The sequence below is a fragment of the Jaculus jaculus genome, chromosome 19 (genome assembly GCF_020740685.1).
Source record: "Jaculus jaculus isolate mJacJac1 chromosome 19, mJacJac1.mat.Y.cur, whole genome shotgun sequence".
Classification (NCBI taxonomy): Eukaryota; Metazoa; Chordata; class Mammalia; order Rodentia; family Dipodidae; genus Jaculus; species Jaculus jaculus.
Genome location: NC_059120.1, coordinates 35,499,200 through 35,516,172, shown reverse-complemented (window position 1 = coordinate 35,516,172; position 16,973 = coordinate 35,499,200). Strand labels below are relative to the sequence as shown.

The 16,973-nt window shown below is 45.0% G+C and overlaps 1 non-coding gene across 1 annotated transcript; it reads right to left on the bottom strand.

Annotated features, from left to right (window-relative positions):
- Positions 1-15,064: 15,064 nt before the first annotated feature.
- LOC123456200 lies at positions 15,065-15,171 on the bottom strand. Its single transcript, XR_006634401.1, has one exon. It is a non-coding gene; the product is annotated as a U6 spliceosomal RNA (small nuclear RNA).
- Positions 15,172-16,973: the final 1,802 nt, after the last annotated feature.

Sequence of the window (16,973 nt, the reverse complement as noted above, 5' to 3'; positions counted from 1 at the left end):
GATATTCCCTTCGGAAATAGTAACATTTAATGTAATGTAAAACAGAACCACTGTATCACTACTTGGCTGGCTTCTGCTGGTTTGCAGTATTATATCCTTCCCTGCTGAGATGGAAGCCTCAGGAAATTAGCTGGTACCATTATTTTATTATGATGATGGGTGTCTCCATCGCCCTGTTCATGAAAGGGAGAGCTTGCAAGCTAAGGATGCGAGGAAGAACTGTGGGGCTGACTCGCAGGGCCACGTGGAGCCCCAGAATCACATTTGTTTCATCCGCCGCTTCATTATTTAAGGCAGCGTTCTGAAAGTGAGTCCCCGAGGGCCCGAGGCCCGTTATCTTTTCAAGGAGGCTAGTTGTAACTACTGATGGGTTTTATTTATTTTGCCATCTGGATAATAATCGTGGTATGTAGGTTAACAAAAATTTGTGGGCTGGTAAATTGTTAGGATAATATTTAGCTGTAATGGTGATTTAAAAAGAGAAAGGTTGCAAGATGGTGACCCGGTAGCTAGCCACTGAATTTGGAATAGACACGGTAGAAAAAAACTGATGTTCCCAGGTCACCTTGTTCTCGCTGCTCTGCCTCCTGTCCTTGTCACTCCCTCCCCTCAGCACCATCCCTCCCAGAGCACATGCTTCCTTCATGTCTGCTTTCTCCTGGTCAAAGAGGTGCACCCCCTTACCAGTCTGCCACTGGGTTGGTCTGGATGTATTCCCCAAGCATAATCCACGTGGGTAGGAGTGCTGGCCTGGTGGAAACAGTGGGCGTGCCCCAGTCAGACTAGTGAGTTCAGAGCCTGCCTCCACCACTTCTGATGTGTGTGATCTTAACCATCTGCAGCTCGACTTTCACATTAAACAGGGTAATAGTGCTTACCTTCCATGCACACCATAAAGAGTGAACAGAGAAATGTATGTGAAGTCACTTAACACAGAGTCTTGCTCATTGAAGATACTTCAAAAGTGGCACGATGGCTCATATCTAAATCATAGCACTTGAGAGGTTGAGGCAGGGGGATTATAATGAGTTTGAAGCCAGTCTGGGCTACAAGAGTGAGTTCCAGATCAGCCTGGACTGGAGTGATACCCTGCCTCCAAAGAAACAAAAGAGTGTCTCTGCTTACGCAGGACACATCATCTTCTTCCTTAGTCAGTCATACGCATGGCTAGCTTGTCTCTGCTGGAGATTCTTGCTTCCACTGAAGCCTCAGCTCCGATACAGGCTCATCCGGGAAACGCCCACCTGCCCTCTTTCAGGTGCTTGCTGCTCTTGTGGTGTCGTGTGGACCCTGCGGCTGAGGTGTGCCACTGCCCTGCCAGTTCATGCCCCGCCCTCCTTCTCCTGGACTGGGGATTGTGACAGTTTATATTGTCGATGTGACTAAATTTGGGATCACATAGGAGATATACCTTGGTGCATGTCCATGAGGGCATTTCCAGAGAGGGTTAGCTGAGGATGAAAATACCCACCCTGAATGTAAGGACACTCTCCTGTGGGCTCGGGTGCCAGACTGAGTGACAAGGAAAACAGACAGCGTGAGCTGACCACCTGCTTTCCTCTCTCTGCTCCCTGACTCCTGATGTAATGTGGCCAGCATCTCCTACATCTATTGCCCTGTGCCTATTCCATGATGGACTGGATCTCCTCCTATCCTAAATCCAAGGAAATCCTTCACTCCTTAGGTTGTTTTTGTCAGGTGTTTTGTCCCAGCAACAAGAAAAGTAACTAAGACCAGGTCCTTCTGAGACAGGAGCCTTTCTCTGCAGTGTCTGTTTATGGTGAGCGTCAGCACCCGGCTCTTTAGCAATGTCTGCGGATGTGAGAACACAGCATGAGACTAGCCAGTTCAAGCATTCTCCTTCACTTGACATGATGCCAGGGGGTCAAAGCCAGTGGTCCACTTTACAGTGGCAGGCACTCAGGGATTCTATGGCTCAAATGCCTGAGGCTGTACCAAAAGACGCTGCTCGGAATTTATTTAGCATCTCCCATAACAAGCCATCCTGAAGTATGGAACATGCCAGCATGGGCCAGGCTAGTCCTTTCAGACGTCACAGAGGACTCAGTTCAGCTGTCTACACTAGACTGGGTCTTTCTTCTTGGTGACTGCTCTGTGAGGAGGAGCTGAGCTGAGCTGCACTAAGCAATGAGTCCAGACAATGTGGTAGAAACAGCCGTTCTTAGGAAAGGAAAACCTCTTCTAGATCCCTGGCCCTACCTGGAGGACTTATGACCATGCTTCTGGCCAGGAAGAAGTCATAGTTTTTTGAAGCCAGTCATTCACCTAGGACAGAGGAGCAACATGGCCAGCTTAGTGAGACATGATCCTGGAGTAGCACACGCTGGCCAATCAAGCTGGACTCTGTCAGGAAGGGAGAATCAGAGAAGCCACATCACCTGGACAAGCATGTATTCATTCATTCACTACGTGGATTTATTATTATTTTTTAAAGTATCTACCACATGCCAAGCACTGTGCTGGAAGTTGTAAGCTGTGGTCACAGGACAGACAAGACCTCTCCCCTGCAGGAGTTGATGTGCCACTGGGGCATGAGACAGGGAACTTGTGAACAAATAAATGGGCTAATTACAGGCTGCACTATGGTTTTGAATCTGCAAAGTTCCCCAAAGGCTTATGTGTTAAGGCTTGCTCCCCAGCCTGGAACAGTGGAGGACAGTAGAACTTTTTTTTTTTTTTTAACATTTTTTTTTTAATTTTTATTTATTTATTTATTTGAGAGCGACAGACACAGAGAGAAAGACAGATGGAGAGAGAGAGAATGGGTGCGCCAGGGCTTCCAGCCTCTGCAAACGAACTCCAGACGCATGCTGCCCCCTTGTGCATCTGGCTAACGTGGGACCTGGGGAACCGAGCCTCGAACCAGGGTCCTTAGGCTTCACAGGCAAGCGCCCAACCGCTAAGCCATCTCTCCAGCCCGACAGTAGAACTTTTAAGAGGCAGGGCCCGAGGAATGTTTTAGGCACTGGGGGGCATGCCCTTGAAGAGAACTGTGGGATTCTGGATTCTTCCATGTGGTCTATCTTTCATATTCTGGTCACAGTGTAAAGTTTAACCACACGCATTTCCTACCATGATGATCTGCCTTACCATGGGACCAAAGTGAAAGGTCCAACAAGTCATGGTCTGAGACCTTTGAAACTATGGGCAAAAATGACCTTTTTAAGTTGATAAGCTCACGTATTTTATCACAGTAACAGAAAGACTGCTGTAAGTATAAACAAGGAAATTAGCAGAGTGTTAACAGAGTTTAGACAAAGGTGGTCCAGAGGTGGTCATGAGGCCCTTGTGTGGAGCCAGCAGTTGATATATTGATGTATTTGATTCATTATGTTGGACTCAGATCAAGGAAGAGTGTTCCAGGTAGTCAGACTAGCAAGTGCAAAGGCCCTGAAGCAAGAAGGAGGTGGTTGGTGTGGCTGGAGCAAAGTCTGTGTGCCTAATGATGGATCAAAAGTTGCTGGTGAAACCCAGCCCAGCTCCTGCCCCAGGCTGTAACCACATTAAGACTTCTTGCTTCCTGAGCCTTTCCTGCCCAGACTTGCAGCTGCACCCAGGGCAGAGGCTCAGCTCTGAGCCCACAGAGCAATGGGCTTGGCCCTGGGAGGGAGGAGAAGCCACCATGTTCTGACAGTGAGCCCAGCAATGGGTCAAAGGTTTCTGTGGGCACTGCCTACTTTGAATAGCAATTGCTATGGCCACATCTACCAGAGATATAAATACCTGTGGTTTCAATATAAAGCAACATTGCAACTACTTGTTTCTTTCTTTCTTTTTTGTAAGTTTCTTGAGATAGGGTTTCACTCTAGCCCAGCCTGACCTGGAATTCGCTATGTCATCTCAGGGTAGCCTCGAACTCATGGTGATCCTCCTACCTCTGCCTCCTAATGTTGTGATTAAAGGCATGTGCCACCACGCCCAGCACAACTGCTTTCTTCATGGGTCCTGATGTCCTTCTTTCAGGGTGTCATCCACTTCCCAGCTTCCCTTTGGGGCGGGCAGTTCAGTGGCTCCTGCTTCAGCTGGAGGCAGAGGAGTGCTGCCGCTGCTGCAGCTTGGGAGGCTCTACTGGGCCCTAGGAGCTGGCCGGGACTCCAGCTGATGGTACAGTCGTGTCTGCCATCATAGTCACGCCGCCATTGTTCCACAGCTTGCTTCCTGGGTGGGCATCACCTTGGTTGGCCTTTCTTCGTCCTGGGAACCGTAGGTCCTTTCACCTACTACAGGAACTTCTCACACAGTTCCGGCCTACTCCTGCAAGGTGCACGCAGCCGCGGCTCTAACAGCTGGCCAGGCTGACAGCGCTGGTCCTCCTTCCAGCCAAAACAGTGGCTTCAGGCATCCTCACCGGCTTCCATTAGAAACAGGTCTCTTTTCCTCTCTCTTCCAGGGAGCTCCCTCCCCAGAACGAGGTGTTCCCCAGCTTTCTGTTGCTGTCACAAAGTACCTGAGGTAAACAATCTGAAAGGCTCACACAGCTTCCAAGGTTTCAGTTGGAGGTTGCCTGGACCCACTACTACTGGGCTTGTGGTGAGGTGGACGTCACGTAAGTGAGCGTGGTACAGGTACCTGCTCACCTCAGAGCAGCTAGGAGGAAAGAAAAAAAGCGTGAGGAAGGGCCATTGCTATAATAGTCCCTTCAAATGCCCAGGACCTGACTTCCTTCCTCTAGGCCCCACCTCCTAAAGGCTTACTACCTCCCAACAGCACCAGACTGGTGCTGACCTGTAACACGTAGGCCTTTGGGGGCATTTAAGATTCAAACAATAGCAATGGGGTTTTGTGGTCTCACTACATTACCCAGTCTGGGCAGGTTCCAAGGGCATCTAGGGTCTGGGGGGTTGATAATGCACTTCCAGAGTGGATGGCAGTAGTCAGGACATGAGGCTACAGCTTCCTTGGTTCTTAAAGCTGAGCTTTCCCTGGTGGCTCCTCGTTTGGCTTTTGTCACTAGCTTACCAGCTCCTTCTCCCTGGGCAGATACCAGAGGCCCCAGTTGTGGACACAGTGAGGTTCTTTCCCTAATGCCCTTGAATTCCAGGTAGCAATGTGGGAATGAGCTGGAATAGAGGCCACCCTACCACTTAGACAAATGCAAATCTCGGCTGTACCCCAGCTGCTTAGGCTGTTGGCATGTAAGGTAGTTGAGGGTCATGGAGTCAACCGCCTCATTTTGTGGATGAGAAAACAGAGGCCCAGGGAGGGGAAGTAATTGGAAGGATTGCAAGTACCTCAGAACTCTCACCGGGCTGGGCTAAGCGAGTTTGGATCTTTGTTCTTTCTGTCTTCTGCCCTACCCCTTCTGAATTTAAGTACTGTCTTCTGGATTGGGGTACCTCCCACCCCAGACCTCTACCCATTCCCCACTTTGTGCAACTTCTGATAAGCAGCTTAGGCCATGAGCCACATTCTTGGTGTGTCTTTAGGGCAAAGAAATGATGTTGCTTTCTCCTCAAGTACAAATGAGGGATCAACAAATAATTATTGAATCAAATGAGGGTATAATTTTCTCCATTCTACTTATTCTGTGGAATATTAATAGGACTTCTGTAAGAATGAAAGTGCATATTTTCTGCTCATATAATTAGGTTAAAGCAGCAAAGATGAGTGTTTCACTGAAGGACTTGGAGCCTATCATCAGCTGAAAGGCAGTGTGATCATGGCCACCCATGAGCCTACGGTGACTGCTGAGGGAGCGACTTGTGTCACTGGGGAAGTGCTGCTTCCTCAGCGTGTTTCCTGTTGTCCAGGGCATCTTGGGCTCTGATTACCATAGGACCAGACTACTGTGGGGCAGGGCAGAGCTCAGGGCCCTGAGTGATCACATAGGGGCATCTGAAGTGGCTCCTTGTTCCTGTTTCCTGGCACAGAGAGTAAGGATAGGCAGGTTTTGGGCCCAGGAGGCCAGACATGAAACAAAAGCTGCCTTCCAATAGGCATTGTTCTGGCTTCTACTTCAAGTGGGATTTTGACTATAGATTCGGCTTTAGACATTGAATTTCAATTTTGTACACACCCCCCCAGAGGCCTAGGGCAATGGAGGTATTTGAAATGAACACCAGCCCAAGTATTCTACCTGCCAAGTGTTCGATTAAGCTGCTTAGTTCTGTTTCCACCATCCCATCTTTCAAATATTTATGTGGCAGATTATAGGCAAGCTTCAAAGGCAAGGAAATGCAAATCTGTTCTATAAATCATAGAATAACACAGCTGCTGTCTTCCTCAGAGTGACAGCTTATGAATGCCAGCATTTCTGTCTGCAGGAGTGGTGGGAGCTGGGCTTCTTGTGTGTAGCTAGACCTGGCCTGTGTGTGTGCGTGTGTGTGTGTGTGTGTGTGTTAGAGGTGGGGGAGAAATCATGAAGTTCTAACAACATTTGTGATTTTGCAAAACAGCAGATTTTAAGAACCATTTAGCAGCAGTTTAGGAGTTAATAAATTTTGCTAATCTTGAAAAAATTGTGGAGATGAAATGTCACCTGAGACAACCAGAGAACTAGAGATGGGATATCTTTTGATTGGGGGAAATGTACCTGGAACTTCAGAAGGGGGTTGGGAGAAGTCAACAAGCAATGGCTTTGAGAGTTCCAAAATGATTTTAATTTAGCCTGAATGAAGAAAAAAGAAACTGTGCATTGCAAATAGTTATGCAAATTAAGTTCTGCCCTCAGGGTCTTCACAATCTGCCAGTGGAGGCCCCAGTGTGCCAAAGACAGGACTGCCGTGGACTCCGCTCTGCTGTTGCCATGACACATCCATTTGCTACATTGGTGCTTGGCGACACATTAACATCCCAGGACCAACACTGGAGTTTATGGCCCCTGCCACCAGCTGGGATTGTCCCAGTGTCACCCTGCGAAACACCGCTGAGGAAACGCCGAGTGTTCCTAGGTTCCAGGGAAGGCAGGGCAGGCACGCTAGCCAGGGTGGGAAAAGAGAGCGGCAGCCTACTGAAGTGACTCACACTCCCTGGGCGATGGGGATTTTCTGGGTCGTGGAAGGGAGTGATATCGCTGAGTCATGGGGAAGGAAGGGAAGCAGCCAGGCTTGGGAACACCGCCTGGCTTTCCTGCATTGCCCATCTCAGTCTTCTTTCATGCTGCTTTCTAACCCTGTCCCCAACAGCTAGAAAAGTTTGGACTGACAACTTCTGCCACCAGAGTCCTATGGGTTGGGAGCAGGAATATGGTAAGAGTCTCTGCTATGCAAGCCTGAGGAACAGAGTTCAATCTGCAACACTCAAATTTTGCCTAGAAGATCAGCGGGGCTCCTTAGTCAACCAGTCTAACCAAAAAGCTCTGAGCGCCAGGTTCAGTGAGAGCCTCCATCTCAAGGAAAGAAGGCAAAAGACCACTGAGAAATCAAGCTGGAACTGAGCCGAAAGCCTCCTTTCTGTTGATCAGTTTTCAGGACGCTGGAAAGAGCTATGAAGCCTGTTGGGGGAGAAAAGTCATCAATGATATTAAGTAGCAGTAGACGCTGCAAGCTTTAATGGCTGGACAGCTAGGTCAAATGTATCAGCTGGTACAATGGTGGCATGTTTGTTATGGGAGAAACCAACTGCTCTCTGATTGAATTTGAGGCCTGTTTCACAGAGGGAATTCCCTCTTGGTACTGAAAACCAAATCAAAAGCCTATGACTAGCCTGGCACACACATTTAATCCCAGCACTCAGGAGGCAGAGGTAGGAGGATCGCTGTGAGTTCAAGGCCTGGCCGAGACTACATAGTGAATCCCAGGTCCGCCTTGGCCAGAGACTTTACCTTGAAAAACTGAAAAGAAAAAAAAGGCTGGGTAGGTCACAAAGCCCACAGCAGGTGAGGGAAGCTACTACTCTTGTGTGCCTGGTTATATCTATGCCCATAAAACTGTCCCTAAATACTTGTATTTATGCCCATATATTAATGCTACTCTCACTTTTACTTAGGGATGCTTCTCTTTTCAGATGGTAGTGACCACTGAACATTGGGGGTATGATAGAGATGTCTCAGTACTGACTATTCTACTGCCTTTTAGCACTTTGATAAATTTTCAGTCTTCCCAGTGGCCATCACCATCTGCAAAGAGAAGCTTCAGCTGGGCGTGGTGGCGCATGCCTCTAATCCCAGCACTCAGGAGGCAGAGGTAGGAGGATCGCCATGAGTTCGAGGCCACCCTGAGACTACCTAGTGCATTTCAGGTCAGGCTGAGCTAGAGTGAGACTCTACCTCAAAAACCAAAACCAAGAGAGAGAGAGAGAGATTGAGAGAGAGAGAGAGAGAGAGAGAGAGAGAGAGAGAGAGAGAGGAGCTTTTCTAACCAAAAGTGAAAGTTTGAAAACAAGTGAGAGTAGCATTAATACATTGGCATAATAAACACAAGTATTCAAAGGGAACTTTTGTGGGCTTAATATATCCACCTAGCCAAACAAGAGTAGTGGCTTCCCCCTAGAGCTTATGACCTCCCCAACCAGCCTGTTGATTAGGTTTGTCAGCACCAGGCAGTAATTCCTTCCCTGGAGCCTCAAATACAAAGAGCAGCTGGTTTTCCATAACAGACATGCCACCATCACACAGTTGGTAATTTGGCCTGGCTGTCTAGCCATAAAGCTTGTATTGTCCACTGCTGGTTAACAACATCAATGTCTCTTCTTCCCCAATAGGCTGAGCAGGTTTTCCAGCATCCTGACAGCTAGTCAACAGGGTGGAGGCTTCCAGCTCAGCAACAGCTTGATGATTATTATAAATATATATATATATATTTTGAGGTTGAGTTTGGCTCTAGTCCAGGTGGACCTGGAATTCACTATGGAGTCTCAGGATGGCCTTGAACTCATGGCAATCCTCCTACCTCTGCCTCCCAAGTACTGGGATTAAAGGCATGCACCACCATGCCCAGCAACATGAAGTTTTTAAGGAAGTCATTTTGGTGGACTTTCTAGAAAAAAGGGTGGGGAAGCTCTGAACAGATGAGAGCAATCTTCTACTGTGGTAAGGGGTGGACGAGAGAGCAAGGGAAGGGAAGATGGGGTTAATGGAATATATGCATTCACTGGGCTTGTCCTAGAAATTCAGTATTCTAGAGGAATTTTTAAAATTAATTAATTAATTTGCAAGCAGAGAGGGGAGGGGGAGAGAAGAGACAGAGAGAGAATGGGCACAACAGGACCTCCAGCCACTGCAAACAAACTCCAGACACATGTGCCCCCTTGTGCATCTGGCTTATGTGAGCCCTAGAGAAGTGCACCTGGGTGCTTTGGCTTCGCAGGCAAACACCTTAACTACTAAGCCATCTCTCCAGCCCCGGATTGTTTTTTTTAAGGTTTAGAGAGACTTTATTAGATTAAGACAGGGAAAGAGGAGAAAGCTCCTGCCCATGAGAAGGCAGGAGTGGGTAAAGGCATTATTGGATTCTTTAAGGATGCTAAACTCTCTCCCCCTCTCATTTTCTCTCCTCCCTTCCTCCTGCCTCTCCCCTCCTTGCTCTTCTGACATTGGCTTTTCTGTGTCCTTATTGTTCTGGATCTTCCTTTTTTCCTTATAGCTGATCAAGTCAGTTTATTAAAATAGTTGACTTAGGCATCTGCAGTGGTTATTTTAGCCTCCACTCCTGGCTCAGTGCTGATGGAAGTGAGCTGCCAACTGTCTTAGAAGGACTGTGCAAGTCCACGAGTTGCTTGTGGAATCTCATCTGGAAACATCCAAGTCTTTGAACCTTCACCACAGGTGTTTTCTTATAGTGCTTTTCCTGTCTTGGTTGGCATGGGAACTAGTCCTTTCCCTTTCAGGTTCTTGTCCTTTGCGTCTCTGATCGAGTCAGCTCACACCTTCTCTAGAGGCTGGACTGGCTGGCGAGGGTCATTCAGATTCTATGAATCACCACCTCTGATTCCATAGGTGTCTTTCAACATCTTTTAAAATCCATGGCTGGGGGTTGGGGAGATGGCCAGTGAAAGGCACTTGCTTTCAAAGCCTGACAGGCCTAGGTTCGCGTCCCTAGTGCCCAGGGAAACAGATGCACAAGTGTCTAGAGTTCATCTGCAGGGGCAAGAGGCCCTGCACGCCCATAATCTGTCTGCCTTTTTCTCTCTGTCTCTCTCAAATAAATAAATTTAAAACAATTTAAAAAAATCCATAGCTGGGGTGCAGCTTCCTTAGCAAAAGCCACACAGGGACAGAAGCACGCTGTACCAACGGTGTCACAGAAAGGGAGCCCTGAGGGCTGGAGGGATGGCTTAGCAGTTATGGCATTTGCTTGAAAAGCCAAAGGACTCAAGTTCAATTCCCCAGGACCCACGTTAGCCAGATGCACAAGGGGGCGCACGCATCTGGAGTTTGTTTATAGTGGCTGGAAGCCCTGGCGCGCCCATTTTTTCTCTCTCTCTCTTACTCTTTCTCTCTCTCACTCTTACTCTGTCAAATAAATGAATAAATAAAAAAAAAAGAAAGGTAGCCCTTTCTCTTTTGTACATTAAGAATCCTCTCAAAAAGACAGATATTTTTCTGTCTTGTTTTGTGTTATCCAGCTTTATGTTACTATAAAAAAGAACAACAACAACAACAAGAAAAAGGTTTCTACCACATTCCAGTATTGCCAACTATGGACCAAGCCTTTGGCACGTGGGCCTGTGGGGACAGTCATGCCTCTAGAGAAGCGCCATAGACTTCCTTCCAGGTGCATAAAAAACCTGGCAGGGGAGTCACTTTGCTTTCAGAGAAATCTGACCTGAGATTTTCCAATAATCACTTTTTAAAAATTTTTATTTTTATTTTAGATTTTCAAGGTAGGGTCTCACTTTAGCCCAGGCTGACCTGGAATTCACTATGTAGTCTCAAGCTGGCCTCAAACTCATAGCAATCCTTCTACCTCTGCCTCCCAGTGCTGGGATTAAAGGCATGTGTCATAATGCCTGGCTCCATTAATCACTTTTTAAAACTATTTTTATTTTATTTACTTGAGAAGGAAGGAGGAAGAGAAAGAAAGAGAGAGCACAGACTATTGTTGGTACACCAGTAGCTGTTGCAAATTAACTTCAGACTCATATACCACTTTGTATGTCTGGTCTTACATGGGTTCTGGGAAATGAAATTCAGGTCAGCAAGCTTTGCAAGCAAGCACCTTTAAGAGCTAAGCCATCCCCCAACCCTGCTGTTAATCACTTTTTACTTAAAATGTGGTCCCTGAACCAATCATATCCGAATCACCTGGGAGCTTGTTAGAAATATAGATGTTGCTCCTCCAATCTTCAATCTACTGACTCAGAATATGCATTCTAACAAGGTAACCAGTGTTTTTTTGCTGACAGGATTATGTACTAGAATCTTTTTTTTTTTTTTTTTTTTTTTTTTTTGGCTTTTCGAAGTAGGGTCTCACTCTGGTCCAAGCTGACCTGGAATTAACTCTGTAGTCTCAGGGTGGCCTTGAACTCATGGCGATCCTCCTACCTCTGCCTCCTGAGTGCTGGGATTAAAGGCGTGCACCACCACGCCCGGCCAGTAGAATCTTGATTTCCAATGTAATGGTAGTGAGGCCTTTAAGAGTGATTAGAAATGGACGTACACCCTTGGAAGGGATAAATGTTCTCACAGGACCGGATTAGTTCTCCAAAGAATGTGTTTCTACCAAGGGGTGAGCCTGGACACGTGCAGTTCCCTATCTCCTTGCTGGTACACCCCTTCTGTGAATAGCCTTTCCTGGACACTTGTAGTTCCCTGTCCCCTTCCATGTTGTACAAAACACTAGTCTCATGCCATTTGGATTTTCTAGCCCCCCAGAATTGTGACTTTTCTTTTGTTTAAATTCATTTGAGGCAGAGAATATGAGCACACTAGGGCCTCCTAACACTAAACAAACTCCTACTTTGTGCATCTGACTGTATGTGGGTACTCAGGATTGAACCTGGGCCATCAGGCTTTGCAAGCAACAGCATTTGACTTCTGAGTCATCACTCCATCCTGAATTGTGTTTTTGTCTTTATACATTTTCTTGCATCATATATTTTGCTATAGCAGCACAAAACAGACCAAGAGGGCCAGATAATTTAATTTTTAAAAAATATTTTATGTATTTATTCATTTGAAAGAGACACACAAACATGCACACACAGAAATAGGTAGATAGATAGATAGATAGATAGATAGATAGATAGATAGAGGGAGAGAGAGAGAGAGAGAGAGAGAGGAAGTATATAGGCACCCCAGGGCCTCTTGCCATTGTACACACACTCCAAATGCATGCGTCATTTTGTACATTTGTCTTTACATGGTATCATAGTCAGTTCCACATTGCTGGAATGGAGATCCAAACCAGACACAGTTTATAGGAGGAAGGGATTTATTTCAGGCTTACAGATTCAAGGGAAGTTCCATCAATGGTGGAAGAAGCTGGCTCCATTTCACAGATCCAAGCAGACAGAAAAGCCACCACTGGCCAGCAGAACCAAAAAGCTGTAGACAGGCACCCTGCCAGAGCTCACCTCACTCTCTACACCTTTGGGCCAGCACCAGATCCACCCCCCAAACACATCTCTGGGCTAGACCCCAGGAATCTGCTGGCAGTGACACTCCTCCAGCCAGGAGGCTGGAGACACAAATTACAACCTTTCATAAAGCACCCAAATCTATGGGGATGTACATTCACATTCAAACCAAATGTGGGTAGTGGGAAATAGAACCAGGGTCATCAGACTTTGCAAGCAAGTGTGTTTAACCTCTGAGCCATCTCTCCAGCCCTCTCCCCATATTTTTGAGGCTAGGTCTCACTCTAGCCCAGGCTGTCCTAGAACTGACTCTGAGGCCCCTACTGACTTTGAACTCACAGCTATCCTCTGACATCAGCCTCCCATAAATTTTTTTTTGGGGGGGTTGTTTTCCAAGGTAGGTTCTCACTCTAGCCCAGGCTAACCTGGAACTTACTGTGCCTGGCGCCCATTAAATTTAAATAAAAAACTGTGTGTGTGTGTGTGTGTGTGTGTGTGTGTGTGTGTACTGGGGACTCTTGCTGCTACAGATGAATGAATGAATGCCAGGCCCTTGTGCCACTTTTTGTGTCTAGCTGGGCAGGCTTTTCAAGCAAGGATCTTTTTTTTTTTTTTTTTTGGTGTTTCGAGGTAGGGTCTCACTCTGGTCCAGGCTGACCTGGAATTAACTCTGTCATCTCAGGGTGGCCTTGAACTCATGGCAATCCTCCTACCTCTGCCTCCCGAGTGCTGGGATTAAAGGTGTGCACCACCACGCCTGGCTCAAGCAAGGATCTTTAACCACTGAGTCCTCTTCTCAGCCTCCTGTCGTATAATTTTTAAGTTCCTTAATTTGTGAAGGATTGCTTTAAGCAACTATAAATCAATCTCATAACCTTTGTGTTTGTAATTTCTAACTAAATAATTCATCACACATTTCACACCATGTCAAAAGCAACCTGTCTAAAAACCCAGACTTTCTTGTCTGTATTACCTCAATCCAGTGCATCGTCAATATGTATCTGTGGTTCCCACTGTTCTGTTGGTGCCCGCTCCACCTCTTAGAGGTTCTAGTAGATACACTTGCCAGGAAGCTTCCTCATTTATAAAGTGGATTAAATAATACTTATGATTCTTCACTTAAATACAGCCATATGACCTTAGTATATAATTATCTTCATCCTAGTAAGACCAGTTTTCAAACATGACTTTGTGAGGAATTTTAAAAGATATTGCAAGTCACTTATTGTTAATTATGCAATTCTGTAATTTCTGAACAATTAATATTTTTATTTTGAAAATGTTTTCATTTATTTATTTGCAAGCACAAAGAAAGAGAGAGAGAGAGGGAGGGACGGAGAATGGGTGTGCCATGGCCTCTAGCCACTGAAGATAAACTCCAGATGCATGGACTACTTTGTGCATCTGGCTTTTTGTGGGTACTGGGCACTTAAACTCAGGCTGTCAGGCTTTGCAAGAAAGCACCTTAACTGTTAAGCCATCTTTCCAGCTTCTATTCATATTTTTAAATGAATTAGAAGGGATTAAAGATAAGTTCTAAAATTACTTTCACTTAACCTGTGTCCTAATATTCTGCAGTGAGTACTAGAGAAAGTGCTGGAATAATACCTAGCCAGTGTCTGACACGTATCATCTATCATAGAGGTCAGCTAACTTTTTCTGTAAAAGGTCAAATACTAAATATTTTAGATGTTGTGGGGCATATGGCCCCTGTTCTAACTCTTAGCCTGTCGTTGAAGTGGGGAAGCAGCTACGGATGAGTACTTACAGCTCAAGCAAGTCGTGAACTCAGGTCAAGTTCTCTCATTTTAAACTTCGCATTCAAAGTTGTTTTGACTAATATTTGTTCTTTGTGTTTCCCATGAATTTTAGATACTGCATACAATAACTTTGAAAAGAAATCCTGCTGAGATTTTTATTAGAATTGCAATGAATCTGTAAATCCATTTGGAGAGCTGACAAGAGTATCAAGTCTTTGAGCTTACAAAGATGGTACATCTGTCTGTAGTTCCAGGTGGGCCTCGAACTCACAGCAATCCTTCTACCTTTGTCTCCCAAGTGTTGGGATTAAAGGTATGCACCATGACACCCAACATCTTCAAATTCTTTTTTTTAATATTTATTTTTATTCATTTATTTATTTATTTATTTTTGAGGCAGTGTCTCACTCATACTCACTCTGTAGTCTCAGGCTGGCCTTCAACTCACAGCTATCCTCCTTCCTCTGCCTGCAGAGTGCTGGGATTAAAGGCTTGGCTGTATCTTTTTTTTTGGCTGTATTTTTAATATTTTTATTTATTTATTTTTAAGCAGAGAGAGTGAGAGAGAGAGACAGACAGACAGACAATGAGCACAGGCACACTAGGGCCTCTGTCCACTACAGTGAACTACAGACACATGAGCCACTTTGTGCAGCTGGCTTCATGGGGGGTCATTAGGCTTTGTAGGCAAGCATGCAAATGGCTTGAGCCATCTCTTGAGCCCATTACACATTTTTTAAAAATTTATCCCTATGTATCGTCTTATTTTTATTTTATTTTATTTTATTTTATTTTATTTTATTTTATTTTATTTTATTTTATTTTTTAAAAATATGGAACGCTTCACGAATTTGCGTGTCATCCTTGCGCAGGGGCCATGCTAATCTTCTCTGTATCGTTCCAATTTTAGTATATGTGCTGCCGAAGCGAGCACTTATTTTTATTTTTTATGGGAGCGAGTGAGAGAGAATTGGTGCACCAGGTCCTCCAGCCACTGCAACTATACTCCAGACGTGTGTGCCACCTTGTATGCATGTGTGACCTTGCACGCTTGTGTCACCTTTTATGTCTGGCTTAAGTGGGACCTGGAGAGTCAAACCTGGGCCCTTTGGCTTTGCAGGCAAGCAACTTAACCTCTAAGCCATCACTCTAGCCCCTATGTCCTGTTTTTAATATCTTGTTGCTGTGGTAAATGGCATTTTACAGTTTACTTTCCATGCTTGTTGCTAGTATGCAGGCATGAAGTTGATTTTGTGTATTGATCCTATATTCTACAACCTTACTGAAACATTAATTAGTTAATTAACTAATTAGTGTTTATTTTTTGTTCTTCCAAGGTAGGGTCTCACTCTATCCTAGGCCAACCTCGAATTCACTATGTTGTCTCAGGGTGGCCTCAAACTCACGGCAATCCTCCTACTTCTGCCTCCCAAGTTCTGGTATTAAAGGCATGTGCTACCACACCCAGCTCATTTATTAATTTAATATTATTTTGGGGTATATTGATTAGTATTGTATAGGTACAAGATGATATCCTAAGAGAATAAAAAAGTTTTACTTCTCTTCAATCAGTCTGTAAGCCTTTTTTTTTATGTCTTAATTTTTCATGTGTTATTTGCTTATTTTTTATGTTATGTCTTACTTCACTGGAGAGGGCACCAATACAAAGTTAAATGGAAGGGGCTCAGTAAACATTTTTACCTTAATATCTGTATTAGTGGGAAAGTTGTTAAGCACAATGTTTAGACCTATACACAAGTAATGAAGATATAATTAAAAATAAAGATCGATTTTCTTAAAAGTTTTTAAAATTTCTTTATGAGAGAGAGAGAGAAAGAGAGAGAGGAATAACGGGTATTCCAGGGCCTCTAGCCACTGCAAACACACTCCAGATGCATGTGCCACCTTGAGCATCTGACTTACATGGGTCCTGGGGAATCAAACCTGGGTTCTTTGGCTTTGCAGGCAAGCGCGTTAACCACTGAACAATCTCTCCAGCCCAATTTTCTTAAAAAATTATTCTTACTAAATGGACAAAAAGGACTTGTTATACATTACCAAAAGTTTAAATTTTCTTATGGAACTGGCTCAGTGGTTAAAGAAAGGTATTTATTTTCAAAGCCTGCTAGTCCGGTTCAATTCCCCAATCACCAGCGTAAAATGGGGACAGGCACCTGTTTGCAGTGGCAAGAGACTCTGGCAACACACACACACACACACACACACACACACATTTTCTTAATACTGAGGCTGCATTCTATTCACGGTTTCATTAACCATGTCTTACGACTTCACTTTTATTCCAGTTGTCTCTGTTTTTCTTCTCATTTTGTCCCTTATCCTCAAACTGATGAATGAGCCTGAAGCATCTATAGTTTTGGAAATATCATTACACAAACAAAACAGTACAGCACAGCTATTACTTTAGAAAATAAAAAATACTGGAGCTGGAGATATGGTTCAGCGGTTCAAGTTGCTTGCTTGCAAAGCCTGAAAACCCAGATTTAATTCCTCAGTGCTCACGTAAAGCCAGATGCACAAAGTGGTGCATGAGTTTGGAGTTCATTTGGAGAGGCAAGAGGCCCTGGGGTGCCCACTGATGCCACATTCTTTCTCTCAGCTTGCAAATAAACAAACAAATAAATGAATGAATGATACAAAACTGAAAAAAATGGCATATCACAAACATCACAAAATTGAGAAAATTCTGTTTTTATTAACTGATTAACATTTCTC